Source organism: Solanum lycopersicum, chromosome 7 (assembly GCF_036512215.1).
Source record: "Solanum lycopersicum chromosome 7, SLM_r2.1".
NCBI classification, from domain to species: Eukaryota; Viridiplantae; Streptophyta; class Magnoliopsida; order Solanales; family Solanaceae; genus Solanum; species Solanum lycopersicum.
In genome coordinates, this window is record NC_090806.1 from 46,685,296 (window position 1) to 46,709,880 (window position 24,585).

Here is a 24,585-nt window from a genome sequence, read left to right on the forward strand (position 1 = left end):
TGAACAAGTACAGAATGAGGGATTGCCACCCCAACCTACCCCAGAGATGATCAATCAGGTTCTTTCTTATCTTAGTGGGTTATCTGATCAAGGCCAAGCGCCTCCAGTGCTTTCTGCACCAGCACCTCAGGTTGCGGAGGTACAAAATGCAACTATTGGGGCTCCCCGCATGGATGCCTCATTGGGAAAAGGCACATTTCCTCGTCTCACTACAAGGCCTATAATGACAAATGATCAGCACGAACTTTTCAGTAAGTTCTTGAATTTAAACCTCCAGTCTTCAAGGGTGCTGAATCTGAGGATGCCTACAATTTTCTGGTTGATTGTCATGAGCTACTACACAAGGTGGGTATAGTAGAACGGTTTGGTGTTGAGTTTATGACTTATCAGTTTCAAGGGAATGCCAAAATGTGGTGGCGGTCACATGTTGAGTGTCAACCAACAGAGGCACCACCTATGACTTGGGCATCATTCTCTAGCTTGTTTATGGAGAAGTATATCCCCCGGACTTTGAGGGATAGGAAAAGAGATGAATTCTAAAGCCTAGAGCAAGGTAGGATGTCGGTTACTGCATATGAGGCTAAGTTTCGTGCACTTTCCAGATATGCCACTCCGCTTGGTTTCAGCCCAGAAGAGCGGATTCGCCGTTTTTTGAAGGGGTTGAGGTCAAAGTTGCGGATTTTAGCCTTACAGGTAGCGGCTACAGCGAAATCCTTTCAGGAAGTGGTGGACTTCGTGATAGAGGTGGAGGGAGTTAAGCCAGATGACTTCACCATGGTATCTACATCAAAAAGGTTTCGAAAGGGAGGTGCGTTTAATGGTTCTTACTCCAGAGGACAGGGTTCATGAGGTTACTCAGTACAACCAATTTAGTCTTCACTACAGACTGTAGTTGGGGGTCCACCTCAGACCGGTCAACACTTCTCTGAGAGACCTATGCTTGAATCAAGAGAGTGTTATTGATGTCTGGAGACTTGACACATTAAGAGGTATTGTCAAAAACAGAGTTACAGACCTCCAATAGTAAGAGGTATAGGTGGTCACGGAAGAGGTCGCTATTCCGGAGAACGTGGTGGTCGAGGTAATGGTGGTCACCAAAATGGCCGGGGTAACGGGCAAACTGGGACTACTGCGGCACACCATGGTAGGGGCAACGGGCAGACAGGTGATAAGGCCCATTGCTATGCTTTCCCTGGGCGGTCTGAAGCGGAGACATCGGATTCTGTTATCACAGGTAATCTTTCGATTTGTGATTGCATGGCTTTTATATTATTTGATCCTGGCTCCACATTTTCATTTGTATCTTCCTCATTTCATAATGGTCTTAATTTACATTGTGAATTGCTTGACATACCTATTCGTGTTTCTACTCTGGTGGGTGAGTCTCTGATAGTCGAAAAAGTATATAGGTCTTGTTTGGTGACTTTTGGGGGAGCAATACTTATGTAGACTTGGTTATCTTAGAAATGGTTGATTTTGATGTAATTCTAGGTATGACTTGGCTTTCTGCAAATTTTGTGATTTTTGACTGTAATGCTAAAACATTGACGTTAGCCAAGCCTGGGACAGATCTGTTAGTGTGGGAGGGCGACTAAACTTCCAATCCAGTTAGTATCGTCTCCTTTCTTTGTTCTAAGAAAATGGTTAGTAATGGTTGTCTAGCTTTCTTGGAACATCTCAGGGATGACACTACCCAAGTACCTTCAATTGAGTCGGTTTCGATAGTCCGCGAATTTTTAGATGTGTTTCCTGCAGACCTTCCTAGTATGCCACCGGATAGAGATATTGACTTCTGCATCGATCTTGAACCGGGTACTCGCCCCATTTCTATACCCCCTTATAGAATGGCTCCCGCGGAGTTAAGAGAGTTAAAGGCATAACTTCAAGAGTTGCTAAGCAAAGGCTTTATTAGACCAAGTACATCTCCTTGGGGTGCTCCGGTATTATTTGTGAAGAAAAAAGATGGGAGTTTTCGGATGTGCATACACTAAAGACAGTTGAACAAGGTAACTATTAAGAACAAGTATCCCATTCCTCGCATTGATGACTTGTTCGATCAGTTACAAGGTGCTTGTGTCTTCTCTAAGATTGACTTGAGATCCGGTTATCATCAATTGAAAATACGAGCAACGGATGTGCCAAAGACTGCTTTTTGTACGAGGTATGGGCATTACGAATTTGTATTGATGTCTTTTGGCCTTACGAATGCCGCTGCTGCTTTCATGAGCTTGATGAACGGGATTTTTAAGCCATATTTGGATCTCTTTGTGATCGTATTTATTGATGATATACTGATATACTCAAAGAACAAGAAAGAACATGAGGAGCATTTAAGAATGGTATTGGAAATGTTGAGGGAGAAAAAGCTTTATGCCAAATTCTCCAAGTGTGAGTTTTGTCTAGATTCAGTGTCCTTCATGGGGTACGTGGTGTCTATGGATGGCGTGATGGTGGATCCTTCTAAGATTGAGACAGTGAAGAATTGGGTAAGACCTACTAATGTGTCAGAAAATAAGGAGCTTAGTTGGTTTAGCTAGCTATTACCGTCGATTTGTCAAGGGATTCTCTTCCATTGCTTTCCAATTGACGAACTTGACTAAGCAGAATGTTCCATTTGTATGGTCGGACGAGTGTGAAGAAAGCTTCTAGATGCTCAAAACTTTGTTGACTACTGCACCAATTCTCACCTTGCCCGTGGAAGGTAAGAACTTCATTGTTTATTGTGATGCATCCTATTCTTGTTTGGGTGAAGTGCTAATGCAAGAGAAGAATGTAATTTCTTATGCTTCGAGGCAATTAAAGGTGCATGAACGTAATTATCCGACCCATGATTTAGAATTGGCTGCGGTAGTGTTTGCATTAAAGCAATGGAGACACTATCTGTATGGGGTTAAGTGTGAAGTATACACGGATCATCGTAGCCTACAGTATGTCTTTACTCAAAAAGATTTGAATTTGAGACAGAGGAGATGGATGGAATTACTGAAGGACTACGATATCACTATCTTGTATCATCCGGGAAAGGCTAATGTTGTGGAAGACGCCTTATGTAAAAAGACAGGGAGCATGGGAAGTCTAGCTCACTTGCAAGTTTCTAGATGTCCATTGGCTAGAGAAATTTAGACTCTGGCTAACGACTTGATGAGGTTAGAAGTAAATGAGAAGGGAGGATTGTTAGCTTGTGTGGAGGCACGATCTTCTTTTCTTAACAAGATTAAGGGGAAACAGTTTGATGATGAGAAACTAAGACGAATCCAAGATAAGGTATTGCGAGGAGAGGCTAAGGAAGCACAAATCGATGAGGAAGGTGTTTTGAGAATAAAGGGAAGGGTATGTGTGCCCCGAATTGATGATTTGATCAACACTATTCTGACAGAGGCTCATAGTTGAAGGCATTCTATACATCCTGGTGCAACCAAGATGTACCGTTACCTAAAGCAACACTTTTGGTGGAGTAGAATGAAGCGTGATATTGTTTATTTTATTGCCAAATGTCCAAACTGTCAACAAGTAAAGTATGAACACCAGAGGCCTGGAGGAACACTTTAAAGAATACCCAATCCTGAATGGAAGTGGGAAAGGATTGCAATGGACTTCGTTGTTGGTCTTCCCAAGACAATGGGTAAGTATGACTCTATTTGGGTGATTGTTGATAGGTTAACTAAGTCTGCCCATTTAATTCCGGTCAAGGTGACTTACAATGCACAGAAGTTAGCAAAACTTTACATCTCGGAAGTGGTGCGATTGAAGGGGGTTCCACTCTCCATTATATCAGATAGAGGTACGCAGTTTACTTCTAAGTTTTGGAAAACATTGCATGCGGAATTGGGATCTAGGTTGGACCTTAGTACTGCGTTCCATCCTCAGACCGATGGTTTGTCCGAGAGAACGATTCATGTGTTGTAGGATATGCTTCGTGCATGTGTGATAGAATTTGGTGGCCATTGGAATAGGTTCTTACCCTTAGCAGAGTTTTCCTACAACAATAGCTATCACTCAAGTATTAATATGGCCCGATTTGAAGCATTGTATGGGAGGAGATGTAGGTCTCCCATTGTTTGGTTTGATGCATGTTAGGTTAGACCTTGGGGTACTGACCTTTTGAGGGATTAATTAGAGAAAGTGAAATCTATTCAAGAAAACATGTTAGCGGCGCAAAGTAGGCAAAAGGAATATGCAGATCGAAAAGTCAGAGACTTGGAGTTCATGGAGGGTGAATAAGTCTTGCTGAAGGTTTCACCATGAAAGGGGTGATGAGTTTCGTTAAAAGGGGTAAATTAAGCCCAAGGTATATTGGTCCCTTTGAAGTGCATAAGCGAGTAGGGGAGGTGGCTTATGAGTTAGCCTTGCCTCTAGGGCTGTCCGGAGTGCATCCGGTATTTCATGTGTCTATGTTTAAAAGATACCATGGGGATGGAAACTACATTATCCGTTGGGATTCAATTTTGCTTGATGAGAATTTGTCTTATAAGGAGGAACCTGTTGCTATTCTAGATAGAGAAGTCCGCAGGTTGAGGTCAAGGGAGATTGCATCCATCAAAGTTCAATGGAAGAATCGACCAGTCGAAGAAGCCACTTGGGAGAAAGAGGATGATACGCAAGAAAGATATCCACACCTGTTTACAGATTCAGGTACTTTTTTTCGCCCTTGTTTATCTTCTTATGATCGTTCGAGGACAAACAATGGGTAAATTGGTATCTATTGTAACGACCTGTTAAGTCGTTTTGAGCAGCAGACTTTGATTCTGGAAAAACTGGCAGAGATAACGGACCCCACGATGGACCGTCGTAGGCACGACCGACCGTCGAGGGTATCTCGTTCCAAGATACTTAGAATTCTGAAAATTGGGTACTGCAATCGACTCTCTGAACTTCGTAACGGAATGGCAGGATGGAACGTCATAGGCGTGACGGACCGTCATAGACTCTTCAGAGAATTGAGCCTCTAAACTCTGTGACAGAGAAGCAGGACGGACCGTCGCAGGCACAATGGGCCGTCGCAGGCTGCGTAATCCAAGGTTGGGTCGGATTTCTGTAATAATTTTAAGCGGCGTTTTGGACTATTCTTGCTTTAATTATAAACTTAGTGTGTTAATTTTAATAAGTCTAATTACGTGGGGGTTAAAAGAGGTAACCTTAAGTTAATTAGTGGGTTATTATTGCCATCTTTTATTATTAATTATATGCTAATTAGGGTAAAAGAAAGAAGGGTTTGAATAAGAATAATAGAAAGAACAAGGAGAGGGAAAGAGAAACGATCGAGAGAAGAGGGAAACGAAGAAGAACAAAGTTTTGGGAAATTGCTTGCTTGATCAAAAATCTTCGGTGGAGGTAGGTTATGGTTTTTATAATATTCGTAGTAAACTCTTAATAGCGAATGATATGTATGGGTAGTATTTTAAACCCTTCTATATGCTTAATTGTATGCTTGCATGAATGTGATTATGTAATTGTGATAAAATAAGCATGATGAAGCTATTGAATCCTAAATCTTGAGAAACCCTAATCTACTTTGTTAATGATGATGCCTTGGTATAAAAGAAGGTTTGATGAACGAAAAGCAGTGAGATTAGGGGATCGGGTGCCACGTTCCGGTACCAGGATAGTATTTGAGGATCGGAGTGTCACGTTTCGACACCAGGATAGTATATGGATCGGGTGCCACGTTCCGGTACCAGGATAGTATACAAGGATCGGAGTGTCACGTTCCGACACTAGGATAGTATATGGATCGGGTGCCACGTTCCGGTACCAGGATAGAATATGGATCGGGTGTCACGTTTCGACACCAGGATAGAATGAGGATCGGAGTGTCACGTTCCGACACCAGGATTGTATATGAGAAGCGGAGTGTCACGTACCAACACGAGAGGAATAAAGATAATGAATCTTGAAAGATGTTAATATACTCAATCTAATGAACCTAATTCCTAATTGAGTATGATGAGGAGGTGTGAGTCCTCATTGATGTGCTTGGTGTTGTAACCAAGGGTTATGGTAATTGTAAATGCTTCATGCTAAGGATATTAGTTGATTTTATGATGTTATCTGATATATACTGTTTTCTATTTTGAGTTGGCCGATGATACCTATTCAGTACTTGTGTTTGTAATGGCCCCTACTTGTATTTTTTTTCTTTGTAAATTGTGGAGTGCAGCAAACGTACCGTCGTCTTCAACTGAACCGCAACTCTAGCCAGTCGTCATTACACCGGATTTCAGGGTGAGCTAAAGCTTCTAGCTTGGACTGGATCTTCCTCTTCATGTCTTGATGCCTTGAAGTTCTTGCATGGACTAGCTGTTTATGCATTTTAGCTTCTTAGATACTCTTAGATTTAGTAAATTTTAAATAGATGTTCTTGTGATGATGACTTCCAGATTTTGGGGATAATAATAGTTGTTGAATTTATAGATGTTATTGAATTGGTTTTTATAATGATTTTAAGTCTTCCGCATTACTTTCTGTTTATATTATATTGAACTGTTAATGTTTAGATTGGTGGTTCACTCACATAGGAGGGTAAGTGTGGGTACCAGTCGCGACCCGATTTGGGTCGTGACATATAATATGACATTATTCTCACAAAGGTTATCAAAAAATTAATAAAGTAAATTAAGAAGAGATTCTCATACATCCTATCAAAGATTACCTAAATAATCCTTAAGACTACCTAAGTTTATATCATGTCGAATGTATCAACAAACATTCCTATCTAGAATCATTATTAAGACTTAGCTAGGTAAGACATGATGTGGCCATTCCTCTTCCCCGTTCACACCTTAACTAGAAAACCCTTAACTACTCTAGGTAAGTACTTATTAATTTACATGTTTTCCAACATAAGTCATTATCTTAATTAGTTTATTTAAGAGATATTTATACATAAGAAAATTTAAGTAATTGTCTTAGAGAAGACCTAGGGACTAAATCACTAACATCTTCAAAATCTAATTGGTGCAATATCTATATAGTGTTCCATACAACTAGTTAAACTTCATATAGCTTCTCCAACACTAGTTTGTATCCTATATGATGATTATAGGCATTAACCGACATAGACCATGAACTAAAGGCATGGAATCTAGAGATGTAACGTACTCTTATGGAGGGTGTTCAACTTGCCAATGGTAGAACTTGGACACATCCGATGTTGGTATATGGTTAAGGAATATGAAAGGCTTCTTTGTGCTGTAGCCTCATTCTTAACAAGAACTACCTCCCAAACCATACTGACTCAGTAATAGCCTTTGTTCTCATAGATTATTTCAAAAAAGAAGTATAGGAAGAGGTTCCATATCTAGTTTACAACCAAATTACATTAGACCTTACCAAAAAAGTCCTCTAGGGTTGTCTTACAAAAGTTAAATTGATAGGATAATGATTTTCCTAAGGATGATGTCATGTGTTTCAAGCCAATCAATCCCTAAGTCCACCATTCACACAAGAAGGATACTACAACGTTGGATTTCAATGTATCATAACCTTAAGACAAGGTTGAAGGCTCATATAGAGGATCTTCTTAGAAATATTCAGGGTCGCATGCCATTCATACGAAAATACTAAGAAGATCTAGCATCATATGTGAAGAGGTCATATTCTTATTATACATGTATTAAGTAAGGGGCACGAGTCTACCCAAAAAAAGACACAACATACTGCACATATAGCAGACATCACAACTTTTAAGTAGCACATATGAACAACCAAGTCAACTTTAGGTCACCCTATACAGTACTATCGGATCATTAACATAATCATCACAAGACTCATATAATTATTAGGAAAAATCACACGTCCACTTTAAGACTACACACATTTGAACATAGTCATAGTTTAGCATGATCTACTAATGTCAATAGAAGAACACATACTTTTATATTACTCACAAGTAGATAGATATGATCTTACTCGTCATAAATCACTACAGAATTCATCATAATATAACAATTAATGACGACAAGTCCATGATAAATATAATACATAAAATAACACCGACGAGGTCACATAATTCACAAGTAAAACACATAGCAACGCCACCAGTAGTAAACCATAAAAATCACAACATTATTAAAGACCTTATATACATAATATAAAGGGAATTACAGTAGCGAACGTCCAATCCATTCTTACAACTTCAATCCATCGCAAAATCATCCAATACAATACCAAAAGGCCCTTAACCATTGTCATGTTCATCAATCCAATACAAAAATCATAATACTCAATGAATCAAAATCAATTCAAAATAGATTTTTCAATATAAGACATCCTATACATCAATCTAATACAATTTTTACATCATTTAATAGCCTAAGGAAATCTACACTAAAATTCATAAGCACTTAGACATGATCATAATACTTCTAATACAGTCAATTTGAAGAGTTTAGGTTTTGCATGGGTTAATGAATATTTTAAGTGAAAATCGTCAAATTAACATCAATTCAATCAATATTCAATGATTCAAAACATTTAATGCAAGAACACATGGCTAGATCACAAGTTAGAAATCTATCTTTTAAGAAAATCTTTGAAAATCACTTTGAAGATTGGATCCTCTATGATAGAATTTTAATACTTGAAAAAACATAACTATACAGATTCCAATCCACGAAAAATTAGGGAAATTGGCCGACAAATCAATCTTCAAGCTTTAATGGAGTTATAGAGAGCTTCTTAGAGGTTATGGTTTTGACTTTAGAATAATGAATTATTTTGGCAGTCAAGACTTATAAACCAATTTAAAATAACTATAATTCCATTAGGAAACCGCTCAAACATTTATTTGTACATGGGGTGAAATTACCTTTTCACCTCTTACATTTAACAGTAAGATGTTCAGGTTACAAACTCTACTTATTACTACCCATTGACGGGGAGTAGGTTCACAAACTGACCGTCCAGGGTGAGTGTTGATTGGGAATGAGACTGGACTTTGGGAGTTTAAGATCCCTAGTAAATGTATTGATCCATTCCCACCATTGATGGGGCGTAGACCAACCTATTGGGTGTCGATTGCCTCCGTCATTTGGGGCTGTACTAGAAAGCCTTATGCTCTTGTGAAGGGTCCTACCTAATGGACCCTTTATTGGACTAGGAGATGTTTTCAAGGATGTTTACAACATGAATATGCTCATATTTAGGATTAGGACCTCTCACATTAATTTCATTTTAAATTAACACATAAAACTGAATGAAACATGCTACGACACACAAGGTTGTTTCAAGGCAAACATTTCGAACGTCATGAACGTTTTTGGACGTTTGACCTCTAAACTTCATGAAACTTGAAACACTTCCTATTATGACTGTTATTACTCATATAATGACCTAATAAAATAATGATACACACATAATCAAATTAAAATACATAAGACATATACGTGACTTTGTCGTCGAACGTCCTGGTCGTCCCTTGATGTTTGACCTCCAATTTACTTAAATATTTAGACACTTACTCATTAGAAAATTAGAAACCATTTTAGGAGATTATAACCTTATGAAAAACCATTTTAGTCTCATGTTTCTCCGATGTCATCTAAAAGGTATAACAATATGTTGTCTTCGAACTATCTCTTATGGCCAGAACATTCTCTATAGTCACATAGATAATCTCGGGAGCAAGTAGTGTGGAGTCACAAACCTCAAACATCCAACTGGAGACCTAGATCTTCTACGATAAAGTTGTTCGAATAGTTCCATGTAGATCCTCGAATTGTAAGTGTAGTTATAGGAGAACTAAATTAATGGTAAGTGATCATCAAAACATCCCATAAAATCAATAATACAGGCTCTTGCTATATCTTCTAGGGTATGTATTTTACGTTCCTCTTGCCCATCTATATGAGGATAAAATGTGGTGCCAAGTTTCACTTGAGTATCTAAACACTTTTGAAAAGCTTTTCAAAAATATGAAGTGAATTGGCCACCATTATCCAAAATGATGGACAATGGAATACCATAAACACTCACAATCTCATTATGGTAATTCCTTGCATACTCTTCGGTCGCATATGTAGACTTAACGGGGATAATGTGGCCAGACATAGTAAGGCTATCCACAATAATCCATATTGAACCGTGCCAGTTCTAAGTAGTAACATCCATGATTTGGGTTAAACCACCCGAGTATATATGCTCGGATATAACTTGTTCGAAATTTAAATACTTTTCCACAAAATCCGATATGCACCTTTTAATGTTGTCCCTCCAATAGACCTCCCGAAGGTCATAATACATTTTGTTGGCACCCAGATGTATAGAATAAGGGGAACCATCAGATTCTTCTAGAATTCAATTTCATAAATCCTCAACATCCAGCACGCATAATCTCCTTTAGTACCTAAGAACACCATCCCCCTTGGGAGAATGACTCATTGATATTACCAAGTATAAATTCCTTAAACTACATCAATAAAGAATAAATATGTTTCTGAGATTTCACCTCCATCACTAATGGTTACTAGATGTTTTTTTGTACCATGAGACCCATTTGGCAAATATTCTAAACGTAAACCCAAATAACCCAACCATTGAACATCTTTAACTAGTTCTTTCTTCTCTTCTTAAGAATGAGACACACTACCCATAGTCATACGACTCAAACAATCTGCACTTATGATAGCCTTTTAAGTGGGGTAGAGGACACTCTTGTAGTAACCTTAAAACAGTTCTTACCATCTTCTCTTTAGAAAATTCAACCTCTTTTGTGTAAAGACATATTTAAGACCCTTATAGTCAGTAAACACATCAATATGTATACCATACAAGTAATGTCTCCATATCTTCAAGGCAAATACCTTTTGGGAACAACTTGCCTTAACCGCCATAGACCACATGAGCTAATGTGGAATCCGGTGTCATGGAACCCTATAACGAAGGGCAGACTACTTGCCAAGGTAGTACCAAAACGTGAACATAGCAGCTATGTGGATCCACTAGCTAGTATTCTTATGGGGGCAACATAGTTGAAGAACTAGGAGATATAGTTGGGACCTTCTTTATGCTACATGTATTATAGTCTCCAATATCAAGAGTACATTAGTTATCCTACCTTACCTATTTGGTAAGGGACACTCCTTACTCTAGTTCACTCGGTGCTAAGCTAGAGTCACTTTTGAAATGTCTTTATTGTCTTTATTATTCATCATTGCTTAATGTAGGTCATAGGGTCTATCCCTTGTATAATCATCATCATCATCATAGCTCAATAAGAATTGCATATGTATACTCCATTCATTACCATTCATATAAGTGAGTTTAGCACATTTAATACAAGATATACTCTGACGCAACACCATGACTTAATCACAATTAACCATAATTGAAGTAAAGAATAGAGATCACAAGACTTACCACGTCTCGTTCATACTCCACCATATAGGTCTTACCATCAACGTTTAAATTAACACAATAAGGGTATAATATCATCACAGAACAATAACAAACATGATAACAAGGCTAATTGAATCACTACATCACAATCCATCACTAGTTCATAACTTAAGGTAAGAGACTTACACCAAATTCATAATCTACTTAATCAAATAAGATCAATTTCTCAATAAATAGAATGATAGAACTATAATTCATCTCAATCTATTCATAATTTATACAATAACATCATCTACTAGTAATTCAAACAATAACCAATTCAATTGATCCAACATTATAGAATTCATGTAAAGATCACAACCTAGGGTTTAGGGGAATATGTCATCTTCTACAAACTAGACCAATCCATCAAGAGATAACATAATTGAGTAAGAATACATATTAATATATTCATAATATCAAAAATAAATCATAAACAAAGCAATTCATAACATCAATTTCGTATTGGATGAAAACCCACTTAAACTTCGTATTTTTAAATCAATTTGATGGATACCTTTAACGAAAGAAGTCTCAAAGGTGATAGAAATCTAATACCTTATTATGTGATGAAGATTGATGGAGAAATATTTGGTTATTTAAGCCATAGAAACCCTTGAATTTGACCTTCTATAGAGTTCTTCAACATTAGAGAGAAAGAAGAGAGAAGGAAGAGAGTTTTGGGTTTGGAAATTATGTGAGCTTAGGTTAGTCTAACTTGGTTAGGGTGTTTATATAGGTTATTGATTAAATTAATTAGACCTCCCTTAACCCCTAAATAATTAACTAACCACCTAATTAATTAAGTTAACTGACTTTAAATTGCGCAGCCAAAATAGACCCTAACAGACGACTCCCCGTCCACGCCCCGTGTGTTAATCGACGGACAAAGGATCAACCGTCTTTTTGATCAGTCTTTTGGATCAGAGACTTGTCAAAAACATTCCTTTATAAAAAATTCTAAGTGTCCATTGATGGACCAATCAATGCCTTATTGATTGGACCACGAATCGTTGATGACACTCGTTTGTGCACATTGCCTTTTGGCAGCTTCTTGCCAAGATGCAAGGGTCCTCCTCATAGGCCCTTGATTAGTATTTAGGGATTCGTGTTCAGAATTTTCAACTATAAACTAACTTTAATACCTGTTAAACACCCATCCACCAATTTTCATTATTTTTTGACTCCGAAAACATCGTCAAATAGGCTAAGACACACTAGCACCTCATTGAACTAGTTTTCGGACGTCATGAACGTTCTTTGACGTTTGATTTTTAAACCCCCTATATGACTTACATTAATTAAAATAGACCTTAAATAGTGTATAAACCTTTTGAAACTTATGTTAGGATCTAGAAGACTTCTTAAACATTAAGAGTATTAAAAAATTACTTTCCTCCATATTCGTCATGCAAACAAGATAAGGGACAAGCCAAAACATGTGGGTTTGAAGATAAAAGAATGGAAAAAATAAATTAGCAAAGTTACTAAAACTAGAAAATGCCGCCGTTGTCCAAAAACACAATCAATACTTTTAATTTTTAATTCTTTTTCAAACAAAACTTCAATATTATATATTGTCGCCACATTAATTAATTAATGGAATTAATCCAAGTTACCAACACTAAATTATTCAAGGTTGCCGTATTTATTGGCTAATGCAAATAAATTCTAGTCATCAAACATAGACCAAGACGAACTCTTGAAGCAAACAATGATTGTCACCCCAATAAAGGATAAAATTATATCAAATACATTTTCTTATTATACGTTAAAACGAACAAAAATGAAAAAATTACGAAAAATCAAAAATAAAGGTGCATATAACTTAATATAATGTTATCTATTTAGGTTAAAGCATGGTTGTTGATGAAAATTGTTGGAAAACATATATGCACGGCAGAAGCATATAAGCATCTTTACTAATAACATGAATAATAGATAAACAATACCGTTTATGCTAAAATATATCATCATGATAGAACACATAAACTTGTTTAAATTTAATTTTATAGACACCTCTTGAAGTGTCAGCAATAATCTTCAAGTAAATTTTGAAATTAGATAGACTTTCAAGCGAATCTACAAAATAGACAATACTTATGATCCCAACTTCACATCTGAACTCTATCAATACTTTGGTGGGGAATCATCAAATTAAAAATTAATCAATCTATCTAGGGTTATAAATATCCCTATTATAGAGATTTCTATCTAGTCCATAGAGGCGAATGAAAAACACACGTTACTTTTGGGCCACTAGATAATTACAGATTTATTTTCCTTTTATAAGAAATCTCGTGCCCGTATCCCCTTTTCCGTTTAGAAATAAGCTTCTGAGTTCTAGTTAAATATGAGCACTCGAGGGACAATAAAATTAATTACTGAGGCTTCCTATTATGGAAATAATTTCAATTAATTCATTTGAATTATTCTTACCAAAATATATTACAAATCATTCCACTAGAAATTAGTAATTGCACTTCTCTCTTTATATTTCACAATTCTCCATTAAACACTTATGTAATCCCCCATGTAATGATTTCAGATACTAATCAATAAATTAAATTACTGACTAACTCAATTTAATGTTTAATTTCGTTTAGATCAATCCTAACTTATTTCATGTGTGGAATTCATAAATCCACTTGCAAGGTTTACACGATGAAAACTGATAAATTTCTCAATAAATCATATCAATCAATCTATGTAACGAGACATAAATTCCATCAACTAAGTTCTTATTTCACCAATATATAGCATTATCATCCAAATCACCAGCTAGTACATTGACCCATCTCAGAATCTTACCAACCAAAACGATAATTCTTACATATAGATCGTAATAGTTATACTTTGATTAAAAATATAAGTACATTTAATAGTTTAAATAATATGTTTTGGTTAGTCAGTTTAAAACAACTATGTGTATTAGGTCCTGTTTAATACATACAAATACACTTGCACAAGAAGTTGTAACTAGATCGTTTCCATAATCAAGATAAATTACATATAATCTTGTGCTACCATAGTACTGACAACATGTCTAATTTATATTAGGAACGTGATCAGATGTGGGTTAGTAGTTATTTTTTTCTGTTGTTTATGAGTCATTGAGTTATTTCCTAGTCTTTAGGCTATTGGAGAAGTGAAGTCAGTTTTGAGATTAAGAATTATTAGGAGAGTCAACGTGTTTTTATTTACTAAGTTTTCTATTTAAGGACTCTTGTAACTGTGTATTCAAAAGCAATAAATAAAAAGAGAAAATTTCCAAACTTGCGAGTCTTTTCTTTTCATCTTTGTTGCAGTAAAGTTTCTATCAATTTTCATCCTAGATTGTGAACAAAAAAATTTATACTTATACAGACCGATGATTTAATCCTCTATGCATAATCTAACACTTTACACACTAAATGATCTACTATATAAGTTAATCGACAACATAAATGAACATATGATCTATTAAAACTGGGAAAATAATTATGCTATAATAATTATTATATCTTAAAATATAGTTAATAGTGTATATGCCAACAATCTCCCAATTAGACTTTATCCATCACAATAGTTATAATTTACTATATATAAATGCATTGTTAATAGTATATACCCGAACAATCTCTCACTTAGATACTTAATCTCAAAAATTGAAAGAATACTATGTCTAAACTCTTGATTAATACTATATACCCTAGCAAGATTGATGTACCCATGACAGATAAAAAAGAAAAAGAATAAGTAGCTTAATAAAGAAAATGCAAAATCAAAAGCAAAAATATTGATTGGTGACTTTGAAGAAGTAGTTAACTAACATGCTACTATAACAATTTAATTCACAAGTGTATGTATAAATTAATATTTTTCTTCATCCAAAAAAATTTATCATGATTCAAGTACACATTATTAATTAAATTTACTCTATTAAGGAGGTTATTATTCAATTTTTCATGTTACCTTACAAGCTTTATATGATAGATTATAATGTTCCATCCAAAGGCCTAACAAGTCCATAATTTGAGTGAATTTGGTAATCAGAAAAATAAACAATGGATCAGCATTGTACAAGGCTGTGAAGAACGTAGGAAATAGATTTAAATAAAGAAGGACCTTCCTTCAAGATTCAATTTTAGGGTATTGAATTGCTCTTGACAGGTATAATGAGAAATAGTGACGAGTACGATACTCAAAATAAATACTTTAACTCACTTTAATTTAAATGTTTTATGATAACATTTTTTATTCTCTCTATTTTTCCTCATAGACTATTTTTTTTACAGCACCAACCTCTCACTTCTCTCCACACTTGAGTCTTATAGTTTGCCTTGTATATTTACTTTTATATATTCCAAAAAGAAGAATAAACAGAGACTTCACAATTAAAACAATGGTTATATAATGTTTCTTCAATAGAAAACAAAGGACAATAATAAATTTGGATACATAATAGCCTAAATATGGTTAACCTCTTCCATGTTGATTGCACAATCATAACCAAAAAGTTGTTAATTGCAGTCCGACCCATGATAAAAGTATGATGGTGGTGGTATCTCGATGGGCGGAATTGAAGGGTACTCATGACGACAGAGCTATGCGAGACAAAATAATAGTAAAAAAACATTATGAATGTAGCTCAAATGCATATAGTTGTGGCAATTCCGATAATGAGAGCTACTTGCCTTAACATTGCAAGGAGGTACTGAAAGTGATATTAATAGACCTAACAAAGGGATGGAAATTCTACTAAGGAGAACAACATTCCTTGCATTTTTCATTTCAGATGTCATTGCCTTAACATTCTCCGCCGCTTCTAGTTGTATTCGTCTACTTTTACATTGTAACATTAACGATAATATCATCTGTACCAGAGTTACAAGTTATTGCTAATTGGCATATTTGATAAGTATTGTCTATGAGTCTTCCAGTAGAGTCCATAATCCTAAGGATTTGAGCATGTCTTTTTATTCCTTTGATGGAACTATAGAAATATTTGGAGTTAGTTTCACCTATGTCTGCCCACTTGACTCTTGCTTTTTGCCTCAGAATGAAATCTTGAAGCTTCAGCCATTTAATGTAATCAGCCTGAGATTTATGAAAAAGAATTCTATTGTGATCAGGGTTATTCATTTTATTTATTTCTTCTCCATTAACTTGTTATGTCCCTCCTTATGTTTGATAACATCAATAGTGTCTCCAATGCATTCTTTGGACCATTTGATAAGTGTTTTAGAAAAGATTTTGAGTGTATTTTGTAATGTCCACATTGGGTTTCCCATGATATCATTGTCCCAAACTTCCTTGACAACAATTACAAAACCTTCTTGTTCTGTCGGAAAATTCAAGAACTTAAAATATTTAATGTTCCTTGATCTAGTCCTAATTTCTTCATGTGATACTTCGACTATGTTCTCCATATCCATATCATTTATGTGATTTTGTTCTAGGCATTGAATGTTACCTATTCTCATTGGTCCTAAATGTTCGAAATTATTAGTCCCAGATAGAGGTAACATGCAATCCTGAGTGAGACAGATCTTTTACTAGATTTGTGCTTCTTTGTGAACTGGTTTGCATCTCCCTATTGCTTTTGTTGTATTCTTGAATTCTTGTGGTGTTGTATACAGCCTTCAGTGTCGAAGATGTGATGCATTTCTTGAATCCTAGCAGTGCCTTTTGCAATGTTTAATACTTTTGTATATTTCCTTTCCCTCCCTACTTTGCTTTAGTACTGTTCTTATTCCACAATCTACATTTCATTGCCTGAATGGATTCTGATATAGTAGAAGTCTTCTTCTTCTTTTCTTTGTTCTTATAACTGGAAATCCTCTTAAGCGAATCTTGAGAACTTTCTGAAGGCATGTGTTCAGAAATTGGACTTGTCTGTTGCATTTCGGTTCCCATTTATGCATCCTCAAGTGTGCTAAGTCTTTTCCTCTTTATTCCCCTCTCCTATCTCTATGCTATTTCTGGTACTTTTTTCGATGCTATTCAACCTATTCACCAGCTTTATCTTGAGAGATAAACTCATATTTCATTTTAAAGAGAGCGATACACGTGTATTTGGAAGATCCCACAAGACTGCTCCTCCACTACGGGTAATTATTATCTGCAAATTTATCACTAGACATTGCCTAGTGTACTTTTATTAAACATAAAAAAGTATCAGTAGCGATAAGTGCAACCAAGGGGGATAAGTCTTACCTTACTAATAATGATGAAGTTCCTAACATCTACTATCTAACAAGCATGAATAAAAGTAAGATCTAGATAGAACTAAGTATTTTCTGAACACCACAAAATTTATAATACACTCCATGATGATATTACAAATGATGATGCTAAAATAATGTAAAAATATGTCAATGAAGAATAAATTTGAGTTATTAGCCTCAAACTTTTCAGTACAAACGCATGAATTAAAAGATTGATTGCCCATCAAAAAAGTAACTTGAAGTATCTTTCTCTTGTCTTCTTCAAACCTATCCAACAACACTTTATAATTAATATTGTCTTTATGGATTATTTGGGACTTTTTGAACCTATTGATTCTATCAATGGTTCTGCTTTGCCTGTCGCATTGGTAGGTGCCTTGGACTCTTTAGTCATTTTACCGTCTCAACTATGTGTCTTCTTTTGTATTTTGTTGTTTCAACATATTTGTTGCCTTAGTGATATAATTCCTTAGCTAGACACTCTATCAAAACATATGTCCAACGTATCTTCCTCGTCTTCATCAAAAAAATTCTCACCCAAACCAAGCATATTCTATTTCGTATCTTCATTAAAAGAATCCTCGCACAAATTAATTGTATTTTTACGCTAAGGCCCTTGACTCATTCTTCTTTAAAATTACACATTTAGGCTAAAATATGGGAGCTTCTAGACTTAATTTTCTATTCAAAATAGGGTGTGAGACTTGCTTTTCATGCGTCAAATTGTTATCATTCTTTGTTAACTTCACTTTCTTACCCATAGTCCTCGATAAAGCATTGAAGTTATTCGAACACAATATTTCTCTTGAGGCATTAATAGTATATTGCATCTTCTCATTAATTTTGATGAAAATAAACAGTTGCACCCTTTTCACTACAATGATAATTATTTTTACTAGTCGGGTAAAGGATTCGATCACTAGCTGAATTTGTGGGTACAACCAGTGGCCAGTTTGTAGTTACATTCTTGGTTTCAACTTGAAAAACATGATTCTCAGAATTTTAAGTATCGTCAACATCAGATGTATCCATTTGTTTGTGTCCCAAATCCATTATTATTTGTCCTGAACCATCTGGCGGCACATCAATCTCGATTCTTAGCATTTCCCCTTTGTTTTTGGAAGTTTTTTGGACACCAATATTACTTGTAACAACATTCATTGAGTGTGAATGATTATGGTCTAAAGTGATAACAACCAATTGTCGATCTACTGATGTAGCTTTACATTGATCAACATCTACAACCTCTGACACCTAAAAAACTAGACCAAGAAATATTATAGAAGAAATGAACCACGATAGGGTTCAGGGACCTTGACATGGACCGCAGTCCCTTAACCTGCAAGTGTTTGTGAGTTGAGATCACCCAATCCCTATCACCAAACCACAGGACCCTTCACAGCCATTTTATTAATGATGCATCATGGGGACGCCTGTGTTGAATAGGTAGTAGCCCTCCCTTCACTGAGACTCAGATCCCCTAACCTAAGTCAAGACCACGGGGTCTTTAACGTCCATGATCTTGATGAAGGGTCATATTTTAGTCTGTGAAGGCTATCCAGTAGGTTCTCAGACCTGAGCCTCCAGACCTCAACCCAAGTGAGGACCACGAGGACCTTCACGGTCTGTGGTCCCTCACACGGGTCATAATAGGGCTCGTGAAAAAGAACCCTAGATCCAGTAGGCACTAGACTACATTACATGACCAACTTCATGGCCCATGGTCCCTTTCACGGTCGGTGAAAGTGGTTGTGGTCGGTCCTTCCTGTAGTTTATGTCTGGGTTTTTTCGTCATTTTCTTTTTTGTTGGACCCCTAAACTACATTGTTTTAATCCTAAATTATGTGGTTTTAGTTAGTTTTAGTCTAGAAACATAACTAGAACTTACCTAAGAAAGATCTTTCTTTAAAAAACATAGAAATTAGAGCGTGATAAAGATAAAAAGGTTGAGCAACCCTAGTTCAAGAACGCGAAAAGTTTTCATTAGTTTCATCCCAAAAATCAAAATATTTCTGCATGAAATTCATCACCCGGTATGTTGTATTTCACAAGTAGGTTCTTTTGTCCCATTAGTTCCCTAGAATTTAGTTAGATTCTTGATTTTCTACTATTAACTAGACCTAGGGTTTGTATATTTCCGTAGATTTTAATGAATAAGTTATTTAAATGTTCCAAAAAAAATTATCATGTTCTTACTTGGTTTCTTTCGTAATTTTCAGATCCTTAGTTATGTGGTTCTTTTGTTCTTGAATTACACTTGCTAGGCCATATATTTTAGTCATTTCAAATACACATGCCTCAGTTTTTGAATGTATCTTTATAGTACAATAATATTGTATTCTCAGTTTGCATGTCATCTTTTAGATATACAATATATTATAGAAATTCAGTTTTATTATGTTAATCATTTAATCAATTGGGAGTAGCATAATACCAAGTTAGACTAGGGCTAGTCACCCATATAGTCTGAAAATACGATCCACATAGGTTTTTCATCCCATCTATGGGCATCAGTTTAGTGATCACACCTACGTACCTCAATACATTTGGTCGGGCATATTATGTCATCTCCATAGGATGTATACATAGGACTCCATATTTAGTTCATATGATTTTTATTAGTTATTTGTAGCTCTCACAGTTTCGTCAGTATATATTGCATTTACCACATTTTTGGTACGGTCATTATTTAGTCTGAACAGTTATCATATTAACGTTGCATTTAATTAGCATCAGTATTCAGTATCTATATTATGTTCATATTATAATCTTGATTTATTGCTTGTTTAACATCAAAAGTGAATCCTCATTCTTATAGGAAAATAGTCATAATATCATTAAGTTTTTTTAATATTTTAGTTTTTGGTTTTGTTACCCTCAGCTGAGGCATAACCCAACAGTTCTAGTTAATTTAGAGGCTTATTTCAGATATAGTCTAGTTTCAGAGTAGTATTTGAATTTGATATCTCTATTGCATTAAAAATCTTAGATTTTATTCATTTTGTATAGTATATGGGTATTTCCCATATTATAAAATTTACATCATGTTTTAAGATTCCGCAACAATTTATTACCTCTAGTATGCTTATGATTATGCCAACCTATTTACCTTGGGGTCATTTGTGATCCTAGGTGTCGTGTTTGCATCTCAGGGGTAGCTAGCGGCATGATAAACTTTGTATTAGAGACTTAGGTTTAATATTCCTATAATGTCTAAAAAGTCACACTAAGTATAGTCCTTTTTCATACATATAAAGTGCACCACATCTTTTGAGAGGGAGGCTACGAAGTATTTTAGTAAAAATTCAATTTCTTTGTCTCTCTTTTCATGAGTAAGGTATGATAAAGTTTCTCATGCTAATACTTCATTATGCGCTTTCAGATCATGCCTTCTCGTAAAGCTAAGGCCAGGAATGCAAACGCATCTACGCAAGTCCTAAACCAAGAAGTATCGAAATCTAAGCTTAGGAACGCCATTCATATATTGGCTCAAAGTGTTGCAAACAAGAAAAATCAATTGGTTCCAGTTCCAGCAAATGATAATGTTGGATCATTTGTAGTTAGAGTGCAAAATTTTGTTAGGATGAATCTTCCTGACTTCTTAGGATCGCTCATTGGGGAGGATCCCCGAAATTTCATAGATGATATCAAGAAGATCTTTGAAGTGATGCACTTAACTTGGAATGACCGAGTTGAGTTAGAATCTTAGAAACTTAAGGATGTGGGACATATATGTTATACTTAGTTGAAAGAGAACAAGGGTCAGATATAACTCCTATCACTTGGGATTTCTTTAGTGAGAACAATATGTACAGGTTCTTCCCAAGAGAGATAAGGGAGGCAAAAGCTCAAGAATTTATGAATTTAAGGCAAGGTAGCATGACAATATGTGTTCAAGATTACCAAACTTTCTAGGTTTGTTCCTTACATGGTTGCTAATAGCAGGTTTCAGATGAATAAGTTTCTGTATAAACTGTCAAACTCAGTAGAGATAGAGTTCCGAAATGCAATATTGCTGGAAAACATGAACATCTCTAGGATTATGACTCATACACAGCAGTTCGAGAGAAATAAGCTTAAGGAACACGCTAAGGAAAACAAGAAAGATATGATAGACAACTATGACTATTTTCAATAGAAATTGATGGGGGAAATATCTCACAGTTTCAACAAAAATATCTAACTCCAGCACCTTCTTCTGCTACTATTTTATCCTCCAAATTCTGAAATGAGCAGAAAGTTAGGGCATCAGGTTCTATGAATCAAGGTAGTGTGTGAGGCACCAAAACCTACCCAACTTGCCTAATGTGTGGTAATAACCATTCGGGAGACTGCCTTGCAGGAAATGAAAGATGCTTTGGATGTGGTTATTGTGGTCACATGTTGAGGAATTGTCCTTCTAAACAGGGTAAAGGAGATAACAATGGTAGAGCTCAGCCATAACTTCAACAGCACCAACATGTTGCCCAATTCAGCAGGATAACTTATCTGGTATAGGTGGAGGTCAGTTCCAAAACAGGTTGTATACTCTCTAGGCGCGCTAGGATCAGGATGGTTATCCTAATGTAGTAACTAGTACATTATGAGTCTTTGACATCTATGTTTATAATTTTTTAGATATAGGGTCTTCTCTCTCGTTTATAACCCCTTATATATATGTCAAGTTTGATGTTAGTCCAGAAACTCTCTCAAAACCTTTCTCAGTGTCTACTCTAGTCGGTGACCCAGTTATAGCTAAAAGGGCATACCAAAATTTCCCCATCACAGCCTCTAAGAAATTCACCTTAGCAGATATGTAGAGTTAGAAATAGTATTGTTTGATGTAATTCTAGGCGTGAATTGGTTACATTTTGGTTATGCCTTAATTGATTGTAGCACTAGGATTGTTCTTTTTCGTTTCCAAACAAAAAGAATCATAGAATGGAAGGGTAGTAGCTTAGCACCTATGTGTCGATTCATTTCCTACCTTAAGGCTAGAAAAATTATCTCTTAGGGTTTTCTCTGTAATTTAGTTCGGTTTAAGGGCTTTATCTCTGAAACCCCAACCACTCAGTTAGTTCTAGTGTTAGTGAATTTCTAAAAGATCTTCTCGGAGTTCCTCCCAAAAGGAAAATCGAAATTAAAATTGATCTCCTTCTAAATATCCTGACTATTTTTTATTCCTCCTCATTGAATTACTCTTCTTGTGCTTATTGAATTGAAAGAATAGTTGAAATACCTTCTAGATAAGGGTTTCATTTGACTTTGTATTTTTACATGGGGTGTGATACACTCAAACTTACTTCTCAAATGAGAAGTAAAGCGGTCGCGTCAAGTAAATAACCCAACTAGTGAGGTTGAGATCGTTCCCACGAGGAAAATAGTCTAGACTTAACTCCAACTTGTTATTACTATTGTTGGGTTGATGACTTTCTTAAAAAGTAAAAGCATAAAAGGGGGTTTTTGTACTTCCTAATAAAATAAAAATAACAAATGAACTTGACAGAGACACTTAAAAGCTTTTAATGTTGAGTTTTAATCAAGTAATCAAAGTAACTAGGGTTTACGTGTTCCCCACAGGTTCATAACTTGATAATTCTAGCTATAACAATTCTTTCCTAGTATCTTGCATGCAAAGTGATAAGCTATGTATTTCTAAATCCTTGGTCCGGCATCCAGAAAATCTCACTCTGCACCTTGGTCCAGCTACGTGTGTTGCTTTCCTAACCCTTATCCTTACCTCATATTAAGCATCATATTCGATATTTGACTCAGTTATTACCTCGTACCAATCAATACTAGCATATTAGATAGTATACACTAAATCTATGTTAATAATTCTTTTCCTATTATCTACCTCCTTGGTCCGGCAAGTAGCATTACGGCGAGTACTAACGTTGATCATCCGTTAAAAAGACTTCTAAGCGAAAGAATTATTAATACATGGAAGACACTATTCTAGAATTGTTATTTTAGCTAGGGTTTATCTCATTATTTTCCTATGGTTCCCACAACCCTAGTTATAGAGTTTAGTTCCTCATAGCCATAAACACAATATTCAAATATATTAAACAAGAATTCATGTACTTACTTTAATGAGAAAGAATAATGTCTGAAAATTTGCTTGATTAATCAACAAGAGTTACTTGTAAGAATCTCCAACAACCAAACACTCCGAAAAACAAAGTCTAATAATATGATGTTTAATCTCCCCGAGTCTAACCTCAAAAATGAGGTTTTTCGAACTATTTATAAAAAAATAAAAACCTAATTAATAAGGATTCTAATTACTGGAAATCTGTCAAAACGCGGCTGGGTCGACGGACCACGCGACGGAACGTCGTGGTCATGACGGACCGTCGTGGGCTCCGTCGCCCCATACTTGGTGCAATTCATCTGCTGCTTTCTTCATTCCCCTCGACGGCAAGTGTGATGGACCGTCACAGGCACGACGGTCCGTCGACGGTCTTCGTTACCAAATACTTCAACTCTTGGAATCGGGGTACTGGATCACTTCTCTGATCTTCGCGACGAACCTGCAGGACGGACTGTCCAATCCATGACGGACCGTCATAAGCTTCGTAATCCCACACTTGGTCAGACTTCCCCATCTTCCTTCAGCAGCTTCTCTACGCTGCCACCTACGGACCGTCAGAAGCACGACGGACCGTCATAAGCTCCGTAGGTGGTCTCTTCTGCATTTTTTGCTCAAAATCTCCGCATTCAGCTTTAGATAGATTTCCTGCAAAACAAAGAAAAACTTATATCAAAATTAGCACAAAAAGGCTTTCGGACACAATAAACTTAAGGAAAAGGTATTAATTATACCGTGAAACCATGGTATATCATCACCCTCAACTTAAATTCGTTGTTTGTCCTCAATCGACGCTCTATGACTCACTACACAATCTTTGTACAATAGTATTCATGTTTTATCCTTTGCAATCATTTGGCTATCAATCCCGACTAATCCCATCAAATCTATGCATGCTATCACTATTAGGCTTGACTTTTGTGGGATTCG